Here is a 16,693-nt window from a genome sequence, read left to right as displayed (position 1 = left end):
AGGTAATACTTAGTAGTTTTGAGTATATTTCGGTTAATCGAAGATGAAGTATGAAATGTTGAATATTCGGTTAAAGAGTGACTTGTTAGCTTCCTAGCGTCGCCTACCGTTGATGGCTTCCTATGTAGTATAGTCTACCTTTGGCTTCCTATATAGTATAGTCTACCTTTGACAACTTCCTATATTGTATAGTCTACCTTTGACAACTTCCTATATTGTATAGTCTACCTTTGACAACTTCCTATATTGTATAGTCTACCTTTGACAACTTCCTATATAGTATAGTCCACCTTTGATAGCTTTTTAGCATAGTCTATCTTTCATAGTGCTGAATATTCAGAAATTAATTTCTATTCCATCTAAGGCTTCTGTAAATTCTACTTTAGGATTTGATTTGTGGTTTATATTAAAATCTATGTCAGCTTTGGGCATGTGACTAACACTTATTGTACCAGGCAGATTAAGAAGAATAGCTTAAAAAAAACTTGAAGCTTTTAGACAAAATGTAGCTTTATTTTTTTAAATATTAATATTTCCGATAAATGATTGATAATTATATTATATTTTCGTGATCAAATATTTTCTTTGCCAATATTAAAACTTAAGAGAATAGTTTCTTATATTTACAAACATTGCTATAATTATAGTTTGCTTTTATTTTTCAAATGTTTTAATACTTTCTAGGATGAAAATATGCTTAATTGATATTATGAATATATGAAAAAGACACATTATATTTTGATATAGGTTGGATATGATTTATTGTGTATTATATGTAATACCGAAGGTAATATTAAAAATGTGGCCAACTACCATTGTTTGTTCGTTTTTATAGTTAAATCTAATTGTCAATAGATGTCTATAGTGTCAGTAGGACGACAGCAAAAGTGAAAAAAAAGACGATAAAAGACCAAAACTATTAAACCGATAGGATAGCATGCACGTCCAAGTTATATTTATGGTGCATTATCACAGAAACTGAATGTTTCTGTGAAGGCAATGCTAAATTACAGTATACTTCGTAAAATCGATGGTAACGTTAGGAATGTTGCAGAATTACCCTTTATAAAACTTGGCATGAACCCTGAAAGGTTTGTCATCATCTTAGTAGAGATTATGTTTGACAGTGCTGAATAGTTGGATATGAATTTTTATTCAGTCCAAGGCCACTGGATGATTCGATATGTACTTCATTTTACCACGAATGTCAATTTTAATCATTTTTCTGCCTTTTATTTTACCAGACGGATATAAGAAAACATCGCCTTAAAACTTCTAATCTCAAAGCAATATATACTTATTTTGCAACAAATACTAAAATTAGATTATACCATTTAATTCATATTTACATATTCTCGCGATAGATATATTTTTCGAAGTTTTAATACTAAAGAGAATAGTTTTTGAAACACCTATACAAAAGTTGCTAGTTACTGTTTTATTTATTTATATTGTTTTAATAGTGTGCAGCATAGAAATATACAAAATCTAGACTAGGAGATAATGGAATGTGTTATGGATAACGTTTCGTGTAGGTTTGATATAATTTATAGTAGTATAGTTTACGTCAATTTGATGAAAATATCTGGGGCGATGACAAAAACGCTATCAGGCACCAGCATTTATTTGTATATTATCTTTTAACAGTTACTCTTAAGTGTCAATATATGTCTATAGCAGCAATCAGACGAAATACTTAAAGTAAAAAAAATATCGATAATAGGGTAAACCATTAAACACATTAGATAATGGGCACGTTTAAGTGTTTTCGAAATAGTTTGAAAAGTTCTTGAAAGATATGAATTAATTTAGTGTAGCTATTACGTGAAATCTAAGCGAACGTCTTAAAAGTAGCTGATATTAGTTGTTAATAGTAGATGTTTTTATATTTAAGTATAAGTATGAGTATCTAGCATCATATCACTGGATAATTTATGATCAAAATTTCTGGGCGATCTTTAATGGAAACAAAAAGTTGGCAAGTTACTCTTTCCTCACTATTTATCCTTCGTTATTGGACAGTAGATTTTTATTGTAATATAGATAAAATGTATCACAATTAACAAACAGCTACCTTGAAATAGTTGTCAAATATGACAGAATAATATTGGAACGTTATCCCTCGCCTTCCCCTGGGACCTGACAGTTATCGACATTTGACATCTTAAGGTTGAATTGCGAAACCGAAAATGACTGTTAGTTAGATGTCATCGTGGACACTGGAGCCTCTGTTGACTGCAACGCCCTTTAAATAAACAGTGATTGGGATTAAAGTATTTCATCAAGTTCATTAGTCGTCATGTAAGTAGTACAACCCACATAGGTACACTGAAATTTGATTGGTTTATTTTCATATTAGGTAAATTAAAGAAAAGTGTGAACCGGTCCCATGTCACCTTAGTAGACCTTCCTAGGCATGGGGTTCCTAGTGCATACCTATTGGCGTTACAAATGGTATGGTCATTGAGGCTGTGTTAGTAGCCTATGTGTGCTACAGTAAAGTGGTCCTAATAGTAAATCTGCATGTAGGGCCCTACTACCTACTAAGGTAGTAGCCTACCTACTAAAGTTTAGACCAGGTAGATGTACTAGCCTAGATAGGGTAACGTAGATGTCAGATGCTGGACTACCTAGCTACTAGGCTAGTATAGCTAGGCTACTATAGCTAGGTTGGTAAACTAGGTAGGTAGGTAGTAGACAATGTCAGCTACTAAAGTTTGAAATCAGATACATTTTAGCAGAATAACATAGCCTAATACCTAGGTATATTGAGCTGCGTCTTCGCAAATTACCTACTTTTAGATAAGTGGCCCAGCTAGTGGTGGTGTAGATAAGGTCACCAGCCTACCATCAATTTGGGTAGTTTAGGTGGTGGCCTGTAGCCTGTTTCATTTTTATCCTAGGGTATGTTAACTTTTAAGTTGTACTGCCTTTGCGACTGAACTTTATAAAGGTAAAAGGTTTGATTAGGGTAAAATACCGAATGGCCAGCCTCCACCGTAGCACAACCACCTTAATCCAGGATAGATAGTCAAGAGCCATTGTCCGTTGAAACAATACCTCGAGACCTCTACTTTCCTCTCGAAGTAAGTGTTTTCTCCCAAGTCACAAATTAAATGCCATACTAATTTTCCGATTTTCGGGAAGGTGGTCGCACTACTGTAGAGCCAGGTGGCCATTTGGTATTTTGGCCCATAGAATTGTAGGTTGTGTCCTTGTGCTTGGTGCTGTCAACAAACCCAATTGATATGGATCATGGATGTCGTGAATTTCCACACACTTCTAATATGGCTCACACTTGTTAGCCATACAAATAAAACCCCTTGGAATGTTTAGTTGATATTTATTAATTATTAGGTAATCAGTAATATGAATAAGGTAATAAAATATCAGTTATTAGCCAAATTAATTAAGTATAGCTAGATGTTTTGTTCGTGTTTTTTGGGGGGAAATGCTGTTTTTTACAGTAATCAAAGTCAAAAACTAAGCATTTTTGAAAACATTAATGAAGGGAAACCTGAAAGGGCATCAAAAGAAGCAAGAAAAATATCGTGTGTACCCGGAGAGGCAGTCTGGGGGTAAAGCATAAATTAACTGGTTTTTTCAGGTTGCTGAGCCCGGACTTGGACCCCCATTGTTGTATCTTGCACACGTTTTGTGTGGTTTCGGCTTGTCCGGCTTTTTTTAGCGTTATTTTTTTTCTACTTCATAATACTTGACTAGATGCTTTGCTGTGTTTATCAGTTTGTAATAATGTGTAGACTGTATTACGATAAGCGTACCAAAATCTAGGGTAAGTTTTTAGATACTGAGATTTATTGAGTAACATTGTCACCAAGTTGGGCTTTTTCTAAGGTTCTTGCATGTGTTTCAATGAATATTGCATGCAAATCTGGTTCCCAATCAGATTTTTTTTTTTTTTTTTTTTTTTGTCTTGGTGTACTGTGGGTAAGGATTGTGAGTGTACGGAAAACTTTGTGATAACCATCTGGAAATGTGGGAAGTAGGCAGTGCTGCAATATCAATTGTTCTTTAGGTCTAATTTTACCAGTCAAATGAGAATTTGGATTTTAGATATTTTTTTAAAAGAAAACTGCTCCAGTTACCTTGTGGGTTGTTTGATGTAAACACGTTAACTACTGTTTCTTGTATTATTTTGATTGTATTACAGAATTTCATACTAAAGTGCGGAAATGTGACGTTAATATTGCTAAAACCTGATTAGTTCTGTTGTTCTAAGTTCATGAATCAGGTGGGATTTCTTGAAATTCAGACCTTTAAAAAAGTCAATTCTTAGTCATGGCACCTTCGATGTACATATATAACTCTGATCTTTGCATTACTTTGGCTGAATTGCAAAATTTTGTGTGTTTTCAACATTTCTGAAGTTCATTTTGGTGGCAAGTTAGCAGTTTTAAGGATTCTGAAAACCTTATGTCCTACATTGGCATCCTAGGTTATGTTCGGCTATGTGTTTTAAGGTTAGGTCACAACACTCATTTGTTTGAATTTACAGTGCCCTAACTTAAGCAAGGTTGGGGTGGTTCAGGTAAGGACCTGGCATCATAGGTTAGGATAGGTTAGAATGCACTTGAGTGTTTCTAAGCTGCCACTTCCCATCAAATCCTCAAAGTCAACTCAGGTCCTACATGTGCATTTGGATCTCCGCTACAGTTATATGCAACAGCTGGATGTTCTTACATTTTGCATCTGATAGCATTTCACAAAAATCTTATTCCTTTGGTCCCTGTTTGCAGTGAAAATACAGTACACTACTGAACATCTGCATTACCATCTTAACCAAGATAATTTTCAGATAATTTAGCGATTCCGTTCGTTTTCACAGGTATTACGAACCTTACACTTGATTAATCTTTATCGGTGTGAAAACAACAGTAAAAGAGCTCTTTCATGCTATTACTTTCTTTTACCACGGCTGCGTTTGAATTCATACAAAAGCTTGGGACCTCTATCCAGGTTACTGATGCACGTAATTTTGCCTTATCAGCTTCAGCTACATTTATAACATGAATACAGTTATTACCGTCGCACGCGGATGAATACAAGAAACAGACGTTGTTGTCGGATTCGATTACTACTGTCGCACGCGGATCAATACAATAAAGTGATGTTGCTGTAGGATTCAATCGTATTAGCAACAAGTTCTCGTTCGGTTGTTCATAGCTGTACGCAGTTATAAGAGTATATTATCATTAAGATAATACCTTTTAACTTAGAAGAGGGTGCAAATTTATGGAGATGTTAGATGGTTGTAATTCTCTCTCTCTCTCTTACTTTCCTGATTTCATATTTTCTCTACTCATCCTATTTTTCCACCCTCTCCTAACACTTGACTCATTGTGCAACAGAGAGGTTTTTCTTCCTGTTACACCTTTTCAAACATTTTTCTGTATTTCCCTTCAGCGCTGAATGACCTCATAGTTCCTAATACTTGGCCTTTGGCCTAAATTCTATTTTAAACCCTACAATCTCGCTGTCTGATGCACGATGCTGCCTATGCCAGCTACGCGAGAGATAGGAAGACTTATTTGCAATGTAGTTCCGATTTTAAATACTAACCCCATCGTAAAATCGAATTAACGCAAGTTTATTACGGTAGCTTCAATACGGACTGTATTCACGACCACGTCTTGAAAAATTTTCTTGATTTTCTAATGTTTCTCAGATTATCATGGGGAACAGAGTCTGTCTAGTTTTCTCTCGCCCAGTTTTTCTGTTAAAACTTATGTCTTTACACAATCTTCTTTAGCTGCTAATTCTTCGGATGTCGCTTCGGAGTCTTCTCGCTCATCCTCTTTTTATTTACCAATATCACATCAGAGCCAGGGTTTCATTGTTTCATCCTGAAATTTGGAGATGATTTCAATCTCTCTCTCTCTCTCTCTCTCTCTCTCTCTCTCTCTCTCTCTCTCTCTCTCTCTCTCTCTCTCTCTCTCTCTCTCTCTCTCTCCGGGGGGTTAAAGGAAATAATTTGGAGGGGCTGCCTTCGTAGCACCTTCCACGGGTCCTGTAGTTCTCAGGCTGCTGCTGTTGATGCTTCAAGGCGGTATCCGCAACTCCGTATTTTCATCCTTACTTGTTTTGAGACTTAATGTGTCCTCCGTAGTTCTTAAGGAGGCTACGGCAGTTGGAGATTCACCTGCGCCATCGTTGACTGTATCGATACCGGTTGTCACCACCCACTCCTTTCATAGGGTAGTTAGTAATCTTCCTTCTTCGTTCCCATTTATATACCTTAGGAGTGTGAGACGTAACGTGCTTACCGCGGTAATTGCTGGGGGGCTACGGCCGTTCGCAGTTCGTCTGCCTCGTAGTTAGCACCTTTTGTGCCCTCGGCCCCCTTTCTTAGGGTAGCTGGTAATTCCTTCTGCGGCTCCCATTGGTTCCGCAGTTCGTAACCCGTTATTAAAGCACTATGTACCGCACAAGTTGTTCTCCCACCTTCACAAATGGTCGGGCGCTAGGTGCTCCTGTGGGTTACTCGTAGTGACTTTTCTCTCTCCTTATTTTCTCAACTTTTTCCTGCTGCTTTTCTGTTATGTCCTTATGGGGTTTTCAAGGTGGGTTCGACCTTGATTCCGTGTCTACTGGGAGTACTTCTTTCCCTCACTTGCTCCGGACTCCAGTCTAGGTTTAGTACGTATTGGAAAAGGGGGTTAGTTGGATCGCGTTTTGCGACTTCTGCGCTTTTTAGGGGTGTTGCTCGCCTATTGTAGTCGTCCTGGTCTCGTGTCATAGTCACTGGTGAGTGCGGAGTTTCACAGTAAATTGAGACTGGTTCAGGGTTAGGTCATCGTCTTGGTTGGTACACGTTTGGCGCAACAGTATGGGAGTGACTCGCATGTGTGGGCGTTCATCGCCAAGGTATATTTGGCTCAGGCGTAACGTTATTGTCACTGGGTAGTGAGAGTATGCGCAGTCGAGTGACTAACTCTTACAGGTTTTGCGGAACTGGTGACAGTTCGCTCTTGTGAGTGGGTGGACAGCGGTCGGACAGCAGGGGTTACATCATCATGTCTGGGGGGAGTTTATCATCTTCTTGTTGGTATATCGTTGCGCAATCGGATCGGTAGGCTCAGATATGATGGGATCTTGTATGTCGTTTGGTATCGAGCAGCCAGGCGTAGTAGGTTCCAGGTTCTTGGGTGCTGCTCTTGTTGGGGATCGGCTTTTCTCCTTTTTCCTGTTCCGGTGTGGCCGGACAGGTCTGACAGAGGATAGATACCTTTGAAGAGAGACTCGTTTGCTAGTTGTGGGTTTTTTGTTTCTCCGGCAAAGGAAGCGAGTATAACGGATTGTGGACTTTGTCCATGCTCTCTTTCCGCATTCCAGGCTCCGGAGGGATCTCAGTTAATTCAAGTAATGTTTGATACGTTGTATTCAACCAAACTAGCAGTCTCTCAAACATCAAGTAGGGTAGTCTGGTTTCGGCGAGTCGGGCAGGTTTTTTGCAAGTTTTTGGGGAGGACCTTAAGCTAGCATCAGTTGTTTTTCTGTATGAGGTAGCGGGTAACTCCTCTGCCGGAGTCCCGACTTCCGGTTTTACAAGTCAGTTGAGGGTTTTTCTCTATTGGGTTAATTCATTGATTCGTGTGATAAAGGGTTACGGATCATGAGGCTCGTATTTTTTGGAGGACACCTTCAAACAGCCACTCTGTGTGGATGTGGTGTGAGTTGATGGGTGTTCTCTGAGCCTGGACTTGTTTGTTAACCTCTTCACTTTGGTTTCGAGGGGGGGGGGGGGGGGTTTTGCATACCAGACTAACATTTCTGAGGGTTTTATGCTATGTTCTTGGCAAGGAGAGGAGGGACTATTGTTAAATCATTGCCTCAGCGCTATCCGGACACTCATAAGAATGGGTTCTTAGTCAATCCAAGGGCGAGTGTGCGAGGGCTACCCTTTGGCTTCCAGAGGAATGTTTCCCTGTCGGCGATTGTGTAGGTGGTTTTTTGAGAGTAGTTGTGGTTTTTCATAACACCGTACCTTAAGGAATTTCAGTTTCTTAAGAGAGGTTACTCTCGGGGTCCTGTCGTTGCGGTAACTCAGTTTTATAGTGGTTGGTAGATCTAGGGTGTAGAAGTTATAGGGAGGCAGTGAGTACGTCTAAATGAAACTTCAGGGTGTTAGAAGTTTTAGGGACGCAGTGATAGTCTCAATTGGGACTTTTATGGTGTTAGAAGTTTAGGGAGGCAGTGATAGTCTAAATCTACTTTATGGTGTTAGAAGTTTAGGGAGGCAGTGATAGTCTAATGAATGCTAGTGTTTCTGTTGGTCAAGCTTAGGCAGAGTGTATTGTCCCTTAGGCCCTTGAGGTTAGGCAGATCCCGATGGTCATGTTGGAATAACTACTACTTCTTCAGCACAAGTCATCTACATCAGTGAGCAGTAGAGAACTGAAGGTCCTGCACACTTAACTTCTCCTCCATACATGAGAGGCTACATAGCCACATGGGAGGTTCACCATTTCCCATCCATACATGAGAGGTATAGAATACCACATGGGAGGTTCTTCAGACTCAGGCGGTACCTAGGACCCGACACCGACTGTATGGTACTTCCTATGCAAGCATCCTCACTTACTGAGCTGGACAACCAGGTGAGGAGGATTTTTTTTTTTTTTTTTTTTTTTTTTTTTTTTTTTTTTTTTGCCTCCATGAATAAGAAGTCCTCCATGAATAAGAAGTACAGCTTATCACATGGGAGTTACTTCTGACTCAGATAGTACCTTAGACTCAACACTGACGCTGAAGTACTTTCTTTGCAAACATCCTCACCTACTGTGCTGGACAACCAGGTGAGGAGATTAGTTTTTAGCTCCATGAATAAGAAGTATAGCTTATCACATGGAGGTACTTCTGACTTAGACAGTACCTTAGACTCAACACTGATGTTGAAGTACTTTCTTTGCAAACATCCTCACCTCCGAGTTAGATAACTAGGTGAGGATACATGCTTTTATACATGCTAGGTTGCTTATGAGTTGCCTGCATATGTTCCGTGGACAGGTCGGGCTGAATGAGATTGACCCCACCTCCAAGTAAATGTTGTTAATCGGGCTAATTCAGGTGTTCAGGGAATGTATTGCAATATGAAGTTTTCATAATAAAGCTAATATTGTAATACTTACCTGAACACCTGAATGATTCCCACCCTCCTCCCCACTTCAATTTGATAGTGAATGATTCAATTGAGGAATGAGACAGGCCACTGGTGGCCGGTATTTGCGGCAGCGTTGCCAACGGTAACACAGGTAACTCATTTGACTAGATTTTACCTGCAGCGTTGGTAACGCTGACAGATAAAATTACCCACTCAAGTGGGTAAATATGTGGGGATATAGTTCGGGCTGGTCAGTGACCAGGGCTAATTCAGGTGTTCAGGTAAGTATTACAATATTAGTTTTATTGTAAAAACTTCATATTCTTTTGATGTTATTAAAATGATTATTGTTGCATTAAGGACTCCAGCATTGGGTACAATTTTTATTGTAATAACATTGTCTTTTCAGCCAGGCAACATACTACATCCTCCTGATTAAAAAAAAAAAAAAAAAAAAAAAAAAAAACATGAGAGAATAGTGAGGTTACATTGTCTGCCAGTTAAGAGTTCATTGTAGAAGGTTTTCATGTTCTTCGCAGATCCATATTTATCAAAGTAAGTCTTGATATAGTTTTGAGATAATTTGTACATTCTAGCTAAATCAATTTCATTGTGAAACTTTATAACATTTTTGGCTCACCCTCTTTCTCTACAAGTCAGTCTTGCTGTAGTATTCTCTTTGTTATTAGCTCTGTCTGCAAATCCATTTGTCACAGAAATTTTGCTAGAGTTAATTTCTATTTACATACATTTATCATAGTATATGTCTTATTACAGTCAACATGGTAATTGTTTTCTCTACATCTTCCTGTATTTTACTGATTCTTGTTATAGTTGTGATGGTCAATTTTTACACTGTTCAGATTCAATTATCGAAGTATCTTTCTATACTATGATTTGTTGTTACAAACCTTTAATTGTGATTAGCCTTGCTTCATGTATAGATGTTTCAGACAAGCACTTGATAGTCAAAGGAGTAAAGTCCCAATGCACAGTTCAGCTCGGCTCATGCTTCACAAGCTTTGGAAGGTGATTAGTTCTCCTTCATTGTGAGTTCTTTAAAGTTTGTTTATCCCGTACCATGTTGAGAGTGAACTTATATCACCAGAAATACACATCTCTCAACCCTCAGTGGAATGTCTTCAAAGTTTGTTGTGCTGCTGGGTTCCCCTGGGTTATCAGTGCTGTTACTCCTAGTTGCCATTCATTTGTTTTTATTAACACATTTGTTAATGAATTAATTTTGACTGTTTTGGTTAATATTTTGTGAGTTTATTACTAGTTTTTGCCTTTTGCCTTGAGTATGGTTGTTTCAGTAACTTCAGGAGTCACGGGATTCTGTTAATTTCTGTAGATTTTTTCCCATTGTAGCCTTATTTCAGTCCTCTTGTAAAGGCAGCTTATACCTGAACTCTTGCCATTTCTGCCTTGCTTTCTTGTTTTATGGAAGAGAATCTTCTCTGCCCAGTCAAGGCCATTCAGATATACTTCCAAAGAATTGAATCTTTGTGGCCTCTCTTAGGCTCAAGTTCTCTCCATTCTTGGTCTTTTAAAGTACAGTCCAGAGCTCTGCCTTCTGTAGAGCAGGCACTTGTTCGTTTTAAAACTTTAAATTTAATTATACATTAGTCATCCTCATACTCTTGGTATCCCTCATGCATGGAGGCATGTATTGCCATTAGTATTTTCCTTTGTCATGTGCTTTTTTTTTTTTACTATTTGGGGATTGTCTTATAATACATTAACTCCATTACTTATGAGAACTCCCATTATTTTGGATGTTGGAATATCTTGCATCTTCTCTTCCATGAGTTTACATCATCATTCTCCCTCCTAACCTGTGATTTAGGGTGCTATGAACTTCCAGTGCTCCCTTCTTTGAGATAATTAGTACAAATGAATGATGCATTGCCTTCTGAGACAGCGATGTGAGAACTTGGAAAGGACAATTTAATTTTTTTGTTTTTTTTTTTTTTCCATGATCAGGAGGTTGGATGCTATTGGGAACTATTCACATGGAATAAGGCTAATTATAATTAGAGAGAAACTATTAACTAGTTAATGTTTTTACTGTATATAATTTCAACAGTTTTATTTACACTAAACTCCCTCTTAAGATGGGCAAGTTTGTTTCAGTGCTTGCACATATTGCCTTTAAAAGTCACTACTTTTGCAATGTTGTAAAGATGGCCAATGGTTTGTTTGAATGCTTACATACATTGCCTTTATAAGGCGCTTCATTTGAGTTTGGAAAAATTCATGAAACTGTCATTAACACTTCTTTTTTTTTTCTCATTTACAGATCAGAATTTCTGCAGTTGTGATGGAAGGTTTTACAATCTTGATAGGAAAACCATTGGACATGCACACATTTCTTTTCTGCAAGTGGTTTCCTGAGATACACCAGGTAGATGAAGAACCGACTCCTGCAATATGTTAGCCTTGAGCTTGCCACACTCCTGTCCTACTTAAAATGGAACAAGATTCTTGGTTTTTGGGTGACAACTCTGTTCTTGCACACTGTTGTGCCATTCTCCACTTCAGCATTTGGTGGTCTCTGGCACTAGGCAGAAGTATGAGACCTTTGAATTTGTTACTCAGTTTTCTGTATAGTGGGATCCTGTGCATAATCAACAGACATCAGACATCTTTAAGGCAATTAAGGTGTACTTGCTGGTGTATAATGTTGGAACTTCATCTGATAGACGCAGGCACATTGAAGTAGAGGACTGATTGATTAAGGATTGGCTTCAGTCCTATATCTGGATGGAAATAATATGAAGTATCATGCAGTTGTTGCAGCAAAGAACGAGGGCTTTTGATTTTCTGATTCAGATAGAAAACTGAGCTCAGATTGCAAATTTCATCACTTTTCTAAATAGGCATTGTTATGGTATCTGAATAAAAGGAAAAACTAAATTGAAAGACGTACATTTCCGTCATTATTTACAAAAATGGGTAAAGTTTATAGGAAATGTATACAAAACAGATCATTGTCAAAGGAAAGCCCCCTACAGGCAGCACACTATACAAAATAGATATACAGACATTTACATGCTTAGCATAAGGATAAAAAATACACAACAGGATTTATAAATACATCATATGCACATAAGACCGCTAATATGTGCTGTCAGTGTTGTACATAGTTATGGCACATGTAACCATTAGAAGGAGCAAGAAGGAACATTATTTTGATAATCTAATTTCAGAACAGGAACTCGGCCCTTTACACACAGTGAAGCCAGCAGAGTTGATCAAATCCATATACGTACAACCGTATTTTCCCTAACGTAGAGGTATAAGTAGCTATTAGTGGCCTCGTGATTGATTATGTAAATAAATAAGTGAATAAATAAATATATAATTTTTTAAGTTTCATAGTCACCACAAGAATCGGTGAATGCAAACAAATTTCTCAAGTTGGAGATGCAAGATATTCTTGTAAGGAACGCAGTGTCTTCTGATAGAGGCTGCAGCTGAGCACTGCAGGGAGGTGTGGTGCACTGCATTGACGTGATGAGAAAGTGGCTGGCCTTGGGACGCCCTCAGAGACTCAAAAGTAAGCCCCATACCATCGGCAGCATCCAAATGCGCACCTGCTGATAAAAGGGCGTTCACTATACCCGTGGGGCACTCTACGTCATCGGTTAGAGGGTGGAGGGGCGTGCTGCCCTCAAAGTCTGTGGTACAAGGATTGGCTCCAGTTTTCAGAAGAAAGTTTACTACTACTTCCAGACTGGGGAAGATATGGCTGGGCACTGATTCTCCGTACATCTGGTCTCCTCTGGTTCAAGCTATATGCAGAAGTGTCGCGCCCATGTTGTTCCTAGGATCTGCCTTCACAAACCTGTATACAGCTTCTTTCACCATGTGCCACTGCAAGGATGAGACATCAGGGAATGGCTTTGCTACTGCAGATAAGAAATGCATAGTTATGTAGACGACATGGTAAGCCTGAATGGCACGTTTTGCACTCTCTGCTCTCTTCAATTCCAAGAGGATCATCGTGATACTTTCTGTGCACATTTCGAAGGCGCGCAAGAAATCCTCAAAATACGTCGCTGGGCTCAAGCCTGCGTACAGTGGGATCTGGCTGGTGGTCACCCGTTCAACTTCCCTGGACGGAAATTACACTGCTTCAAAACCATGGCAAACGAGGATTCTTGTTTCGCGTCAGTATTGCAAGATTTGCGGAATATTCTCAATATACCACATAAAAATTAGAGGAATCACAAAGGGACAACCAGTCAACCACTCAACTCGTTAGGCATCTCTAAAACGGCCGCCGCGACGAACGTGCAATCATCATGGCAGAGGAATACGTGAAGTGTTAACTGACGAAACTGATATCCATGATCGTGTTAGAAGAGGCATTATTTCGTACTTTGTACCTATATCATACGTTCAAGGTTTGAGACAGTACTCTTTTATAGTGCTCGGAAGGACAAAGGAACTTAGCTGAAGCTCCCCATATGTATTGTAACAATTCTCACTTGCAGAAAGTAAGCACTGGTTTTGTTAGATACTGACACATTTTCATAAAGTAGGCGAACAGAGTTTCCTATTTCTATTATATACTGTGACGGCAAAGTATCAAGAATTGTGACAATAGTTAGAAAAAAAAAAATGCTCCATGTTACGCAATCATAGAATTATAATAGGCTAAGTAGAATAATAAAAGAAGTCATATTTCGATAGACTTGTATTAAAATGCTGCATGAATGTCTACCTAGTTAGGTTATGGGCGCTGTGACAGTTAGGTTAGGGATGAGTACGGTGTATCCTAGACTAAGGGCAGCATGCCATTAGGCATTTTGCATTACAGGAACTAGTTAAGAGAGAGAGGTGTGCTTTAGCGATATATCCAACCCCCAAATAGTATTTTTTATTTTTTAAATTTGTACTAGACTATGCCAAGGTTAGAACTGGTATGTAGTACCATAGCTTACTTAGGCTAGTAAGTGTGGGCGTAGCCCAAACTACTCCCAGTCATTTGTGGGTTATAGGGTAAATGACCGAAGTGCGACCAGTTCACTCGAAAAAGCCAACTTTTTTCACTACATTTAATTGGTGAAATAACCATATAATTAAATCTTTAAGCATACCATTCAAAAGTGAGAAGTTTTGTCAACAAAATTAAATATATGAAACTGCCATACAAACCAAAATAAGCATGTGAAGTCTATGTAAACTATGTGTTCAAGGCAGTTTTTAAATCCAATATGGCGTATCATCGAATCTAGGCCAGTTCGTCTCCAGAATGGCTGCCACGGCCTTCCCAGCACTTAGTTGAACAATAGTTGCGTAATATGTAACGTTTGTTGATATTTCTCAAGATTGTAGTTGTAATCAGTGCAATAAAACAATATTTTGTTGCCTATACAGCCAAGGGAACTGTCATGAATACGGTAGTATATGGTAACTGCCACATCAATGTCTGCATTTCTTTTGCTTTGTTTATCTCCATCTTTACATTCACACACACACACACACACACAAAACAACATCATGTCTAAGTAGAACCAACCTACTTTCCAATTCATGTGGTGCCCACAGGAGCGCAATTGACGCTTAAGTTATATTTTACCAGATTTACGAACATGTCCAATATGTCCACGCCTTCATTTACCTATCATCAGTATCTCATTCATGTATGGAACTCCCCTTATGGTACCATTTCATACTCTCGTGAGATGTGACTCTTAATATTCTTCTTAAAGTTTTACTCTCACCTCGATAGCCTTCTAGACATGGTTTCATTGCCATACCATGATTTATGTCCGAATTATTTTTACAACTTTTGTTGTTAGGATGTGGACTCCATCTGTCGTGTCTTAACAATGAAACGTTACATTGAGAAACCGTAGGTTTCCTTCTTTCATGCGTGTTAACTTTAACATGTTTGTATATAAATAATGCAGCTTTAAATTAAAGGAAGAATTGATTTACGTAAAATCTTCATTTATAGTGCCAGTTAGTCTACAACTAACTAGTTTGGGAGGGAGAAAACTGTAAGTGTAAAGGCCCCCATACACTAAGCGATTGTCTGAACGACTGTCTGTATTGTTTGCAAAAACACTGTGTATGGGCTTGTCTGAATGCAAAAGTGGGCGGAGCTTCGTGTCTGAACGATCTCAGCGGGAATCTGTCACGACCAGGTTGCTGGCTTGCGACTTGAGTCTGTTATACACATCGTTCAATGTATGTGTTTGTCTGCCAATATAACCGTATCGCGCGCGCCTCTTGTAGAGATGATGCCATGTCTTCTAGAGAGAAAATCTTTGTTCAGACTGAAATCGGTGCAGAGATCATTCATATGGTTCCGAATAGTGTGCGTGTGTGTTAACCTTACTAAGTTCTAGAATTTCTAGGATTAGTTTCACTTATTAAGAGAGTTCCAGGAAGGGGCTGATTGATACATACAAGCAGCGAGTGCAATGTAAGAACAAAAATATGAACAATACAAATCACAATATGCCAACACTTCCCCCTGATTATATTGTAATGCAGTGAATTTTACAGGAAATGACGCTGACAAAAATTGGACAGCCAATGACACAAAACAGCAAAATTTCAATGAATACATGAATTAAAAAAAAAAAACACTTGCAGATAAAGAATAACACAGCTGCAAGAAAAGTATGCTGAACAAGCAACAAAATTGAATATACACAGTAGGTAGCTATAAAGGATAAAGTACAAACTAAGAACTTTGGCACGACCCTGTCTGTTATTAAGGAATGATGAGTACAATTCTTGCGCACAACTCCTGTGTCTTTCTCCCAGTCAAACCCTTGGTTAGAAGGTCGGCTAGATTTTCACGAGATGCCACATATTGCAACTTGACCAATCCCTTTACCACATCCTTTATGAAGTGATACTTCACATCCACACCCTTGGAATTATCATTGACAATGTCCTTCTCTGCAAGGTTGGTTGCTGCTGTATTGTCAGCAAGGATCCATGGCACTATGCAAAGATCACTTGCATTGATCTCCCTCAATATACCACTTGGCCACAGTGCTTCTTGCGTAGTGACAACCATAGCAATGTACTCTGCCTGTTGTGTGGACGTAGCAACCACCGTTTGCTTCTTGCTTCTCCACTCCACGGGTCCTCCGGCAATACACACCACCAGTCCACTGAACGATTTTCTGTCCACCTTGTTGTTGGCAAAGTCAGCATCAGAAAAAATCAATGCCTCCTTCCCACTCTTCCTGAATACTATGCAATAGTCATGGGTGTGTTTTAGGTATTTTATCAGATATTTCACTGCAGCCATCTGCTTCCTCTTGTGGTTGGCCAAGAATTGACTTGAGATAACTGACGGCAAAACTCAAGTCAGGTCTTTTCCCATTTGCAACGTACAGCAACATACCTATGGCTCCTCGATATTCATGACTATCAGCTTCTGCATCTGGGTCATTGTTGGCAAAGAATACATCTGCACTCAGAGGACTGGGTTTTCTTCTGCATTCAGACAACTCATGCTGCTCTAATATCTGATAGATATAAGCACACTGGTCGATGCTTATGGTGTGCTCATCCTTTCGCAATATTCTCAATGAT

At 38.8% G+C, this 16,693-nt stretch overlaps 1 long non-coding RNA gene across 4 annotated transcripts in view; it reads left to right on the top strand.

Annotated features, from left to right (window-relative positions):
- The window catches only part of LOC135196349 (uncharacterized), a 99,796-nt gene extending 85,568 nt beyond the window's left edge, over nucleotides 1-14,228 (top strand). For 3 of the 4 annotated variants that reach the window (XR_010310389.1, XR_010310390.1, XR_010310388.1), the window contains exons 2-3: nucleotides 9,531-9,676; nucleotides 11,424-14,228. This is a non-coding gene — a long non-coding RNA (uncharacterized LOC135196349). Of the gene's footprint in view, nucleotides 1-2,115; nucleotides 2,302-9,530; nucleotides 9,677-11,423 lie in introns of those variants that run through there. The other variant, XR_010310387.1, reaches the window with a different exon arrangement.
- Nucleotides 14,229-16,693: the final 2,465 nt, after the last annotated feature.

The sequence above is a fragment of the Macrobrachium nipponense genome, chromosome 17 (genome assembly GCF_015104395.2).
Source record: "Macrobrachium nipponense isolate FS-2020 chromosome 17, ASM1510439v2, whole genome shotgun sequence".
NCBI lineage: Eukaryota > Metazoa > Arthropoda > Malacostraca > Decapoda > Palaemonidae > Macrobrachium > Macrobrachium nipponense.
This window is presented reverse-complemented; position numbering and strand designations above follow the sequence as displayed.